Source organism: Diabrotica undecimpunctata, chromosome 3 (assembly GCF_040954645.1).
Source record: "Diabrotica undecimpunctata isolate CICGRU chromosome 3, icDiaUnde3, whole genome shotgun sequence".
NCBI lineage: Eukaryota > Metazoa > Arthropoda > Insecta > Coleoptera > Chrysomelidae > Diabrotica > Diabrotica undecimpunctata.
The window spans coordinates 154428387-154433634 of record NC_092805.1 but is presented as its reverse complement, the minus strand read 5'-3'; positions in this window follow the sequence as shown (position 1 = coordinate 154433634).

Sequence of the window (5248 nt, the reverse complement as noted above, 5' to 3'; positions counted from 1 at the left end):
CTTTAGATTTTATTTTCTATTCCCTAAAAAGAATAGGTAAAGAGAGAGAGAGGTAGGAATAAGTATAAAGAAAAGAAAGTTGGAATACTTGGGTCACGTTATGAGACATAATAAATATAGAGTACTACAACTGATCGTTCAAGGGAAAATAGACAGCAGAAGGGGTCCAGGGAAGAGAAGACACTCCTGTATGACACAGTGGCTCCAAAACTTGCGGCAATGGTTCGGATTATCATCTGCTGAACTATTCAGATCTGCCGTAAACAAAGTCAGAATAGCCATGTTGATTGCCAACGTTCGGAACGGACAAGGCACATGAAGAAGAAGATTCCCTAAAAATGTATTTAAATTAATTTAAAATGATTTTCGGTTAGAGATAGTACATTATCTAAAAACCTATCACTCATACATGCGCAAAGTACACAAATTTACTTTTCGACCGTAGGGGAGAGTGGGCCACGTTGAGATATTTTTCATATTTTTCATAATATAAGTTTATTACCGATTTTTTCAGTTCAAATTTAAAATACAATTATTTAATCTATTTATAATCAAACAAAAATAGCAGTCTAGTTTTTTTAAAAACACTTTTTTTTAACGTGACCCAAGTAGTGAGCCAGCTTAAGACAAATTCCAACTAACTAAAAACATTCCCTATATATCATATAATAAAATTCAAACAAATAAATATAAAAACGTTTATTGCCTTAATACAATTTACATTTCACACTTAAAATATTTCAAACGTAAGATATATTAGCATTTTTTCATTAGGTATGTACCGCTTGTGGATGGAGATATGACGCAGGCCTTTGATATTAAAAATGGAGTTAGACAAGGTGATGCTTTATCAACAAAACTTTTTATTTTAACTTTAGAAGCTGCTGTTAGAAAACTGGATATAAACGGCTGTATTAATACAAGATCAATGCAAATATGCGCATATGCGGATGATGTTGCCATAATAAGCCGCAACAAAAGGGTATTAAGCGAAAAAGTTATAGAACTGAAACGAGAAGCTGCTACTTTTGGTCTACGTATTAATGAAAGCAAAACAAAATATATGGAGTGTACACAATCGAATCATTATGAGAATCTGAAGGTAGACACATACCTACAAATATGCCTCCTTTTTTCCCTACCTAGGATCAATAATAAATGACAACAACATCAGTCAAGAAATAAAAGTACGGATTCTTAGCGGTAATAAGTGCTTTTATGCATATAAAGACTTAATGAAAAGTAAGTTACTGAATCGTGAGTCTAAGCTTAGAATCTACAAAACAGTAATTAGACCAGTGGTCACATATGGATGTGAAACGTGGACCCTCTCAACCACTGATGAAAATCAACTGAGAATATTTGAGCGCAAAATACTAAGGAACATATTTGGACCAACCCAATGCAGCGATGGTTCGTAGAGAATTAAAATGAACCACGAGCTGGATGAACTAACGTAGAGCGCAGATATTGTTAGATTTGTAAAGTCACAAAGACTAAACTGGCTTGGTCACCTAGAACGAATGCCAGATAATAGAGCTGTAAAAGTAGTTTAGAGATGGAAGCCCCAAGGAAACAGAACAAGAAAAAGGCCCCGTAAAAGATGGATAGACGACGTAAAGAGAGATCTTAATACCATGAATATGAGGCAGTGGCGAAGGAAAGTATCCGACAGGGTAGAATGGAAGAACATTGTTAAGCAGGCCAAGGCTCACAAAGAATTGTAGCGCCATTAGAAGAAGAAGAAGATGTACCGCTTATACACCGCCTACTGGTTAAACTGCTTCCTTTCAGACCTTGGATTTTTCTGTCATGGACTCCTTGGCTTCTTGTTCTGTAGGTACTTATTTTCGGCATCGTACCTACTTTACTGATTGGCTGTCTTCGGCAACCACCCGGCTAGACCCTGATCATATAGTCGATCAGTATGTGTTTTGTTTGTGGAAGAAGTATCTTGTCCTATTATCAGCCATCTCCCTTAGTGGTGTATACTGGAGCCTTTCTCTGATGGTTCCATTTATTATTCTTTCTTTCCATGCTGATCCATCGATGATCCTGTAGCGTGACGTTTCAGTAGCTTCTAGTTTCTTTCAGTTGGTTTCCGAGGTGGAGCTCCACACTGGGACGGCGTACACTATTACCGATCTAACGTAGGGCTGGTATAACTGGATCTTCTTGGCCTTTAATAGTGGTATGGAACTAACAATATAAGGAAGTATTAGTTTTTTAGCAATATTTGCTTTTACCTTGATTTGTTGCGTGTTCTTCGTGAAAATGAGTCTTCGTGAAAATGAGTTTCCTGTCGAGATGGACTCCTAGGTACTTGACTGAATCTTCTGATTGGATCCTGTTACCTTCGATTGTGATTTCTCCTATTGATGGATTTTTTTTTGTGTAAACATGATGAATTGCGTCTTTTTGGTGTTGATTTTCTATGTTTTGGACTATTATTCTTCTGTCATTTTTTCCTGTTGCATAGATTGCCGTGTCATCTGCGTAGAAGGCTGTACTTGCTCCTGGATCTATTGGTAAGTCTAAAACAAAAATGTTATATAAAATGGGCGGGAGTATACTGCCCTGAGGCGTCCCTTCTTGGATTTATTGAATTCTGAACATCTTTTGGTCGACCGAAACTTGAAAAATTCTATTAGTTAGATAAGTGCACTTGTAGCTTAGCGCCTTCTTCCAGACCGTGTCAGAAGCCTTCTCGATGTCTAGGATGGCCATTCCTGTCTTCTGTTTCCTATTGAATTTGATCTTCGTGTCGCTGATAACTCTTGTTAGTTGAAATTCGCAGTTTCTTGCTCTTCTAAATCTAAACTGGTCCTCCTGAATTATTCTTCTTCTTCTTTCTGCATGTTTCATTCAGATGATCAGCACATAAGAATTAATCTCAGGCAAATCCTGATAATGACCAAACTCAAAATCTGTAAATGATTGGGCATCTGAGGAATCAGACACAAATAAATCAGTGTCAGTCTCACTGGATGATGATAGTTTAAAAACTGAAGTACTCTCTGTTGATTTTCTCTTAAAGCCTTTAGAGAGAGCAATTATTGGTTCTTTTCTTTTTTTCTTGTGTTTTCCTCGACTATTAATTTCTCGGGCGTATCAGTTACAATTTTCTTCGGCCTTTTCTTCTCATTTTAAGAATCTTTTGAAGTTCTGCTTTGGGATAACCCAATAATTGCTCTGTACTTATGAAGAGCTGACGTTTCTCGTCAGTTTTGACAATTTTTTCATTGTGACGAAAACCAGGCGCTTTATTTGTCAAATTCTTCAAATTAGTATTTTGCTTCAGCTTTTCTTCTCATTTTACTTCTTTACCAAATAATTGCTCTGGACTTATGAAGAGCTGACGTTAGTAAAGGGGCAGCACGGGGACTGGCTCAACTCTTATGGAAATTAACATGGGAAATCGCTAAGGTCGATTCTGGTCATTTTTGACGCTTTTTTTGGTGGAGGCGCGACGGCTCGTCGGATCGTGACGTGAATGGTATCGTTGGAAAGCGGAGGGGACGGGGAACACGTTGAGATAGAAAACAAACGCATAGACAATGCCAAAACGGCATTACATCATATCTTCGTTGCTTTTGGTCCGATCATGACGTACGAGGGCTCGTTGGAACGGGGAGGAGACGGGGAATACTTTGACACAAAAAACAAAGACAAAGACATTGTCAAAACGGCACAATATCGGATCTTCATTACTTTTGATTTTAGCATAATAGACATTGAAGGAAAGTGAGGTTAACAGAGAATGACAATATCGCCAAACAGAGCTATATCATATATTGAACCTAGTTTGAATGGGATTCCACGTCTGTTACGGTCCATCATCTTATCACGCCGCCTGTCGACTACATCTACCCAAATCATCTAGCACACGTCATCGTAAAAAGACACTCCTTCAGCCTATCGCTTCTTCTTCTCTATATATCTCTCTCTCTCTCTCTCTCTCTCTTTCTCTCTCGAAACAATACGAAAGGTGACGCTGAAAACGATATAACGTCGTGTAAGGTATTACTAGCAAGAGAACATGATTATTTAAAGAACGTATACCATTCTTACAGTATGACCAAACCGACAAACGACCTCAATATAATCTCTGAATAAGTACTACAATACAGCACTATTATTCGTTATATGTGAATCTACGGCAGTTCGAGTAATATTATAAAAAAATTATAGAATACAAATATATTGTGATTTGCATACTAGGTTTTATCTACGACAATTCGGGTGATATAAAAATCGCCGAATACAAATGGTGAGTTGCATACTATATCTTATCTATGACAGTTCGGGTGATATTGTTTTGTAGGTTGGTATTGCGCTTCGGGTCTCTGGTAAGAAATACTTACATAGACTGCATGAAAAAAATATGTTAGCAAGGCCAGCAGTAAGTAATGGTTAAATGTAATAAGTATGTTAAGGTGTAAGGTAAACGATAATAAAATATTGATAGTATCGAAGCGATGGAATGTATGTGTAAAGCTAGGTATAAAAATGATGAAAGCATGCAATGAATGGAAGGTAGTCAATTCGGTTCGAACATAAATTTGCTGAAAAAACAGAAAATATATGTTCTTAACAGCAGTCACCAACGTGAAGGTACGACTACATCGACTGCCATGTTAGTGGGGGATGATGGTTAGTAGGAATGAATTATTTTACACTATATGATAATATATATAATAACAATATACTTAACTGTACTCAAAATCAGCTCATGATTTAATATGGTTTAGAAGACATCTTTTATTGATGGACATCTTTTATGTTAAGACATCGACACTTTGGTGTAAATTCATTAGTTACTATGTTGTATAGCATTCAAATGAATTATTGGGGGGCTAATAACTCTAGGTTATCTTTAAAAATAGGAAATTCTCCGACTCCTGTTTTGGGACAGGCTATCGAAGAATTGACTTAAATCTAAATCGAGGAAGACCATTAAGTTATCGATTGTCTTAGGAGGCTGCACGAACACATAGCTCTGGAATTAACCAGAACGGTTCATTAATTTGCCAGTGGTCCATGATATCTTTTAGTGGTCATATCTAAACATATTTTTAAATGTGCTAATCTTAAGTATCGTGATTTAGAAATAATATTTAGAAAATTAAGATCTATTTCAATTATCATATAATATAAAAAAACGAAAAGCGAAATGAAATGGTGAAATAATGACTAATAAATTCTGAATCAGATATATTTTAAGTTGTAATAAATAAACCACGTTATA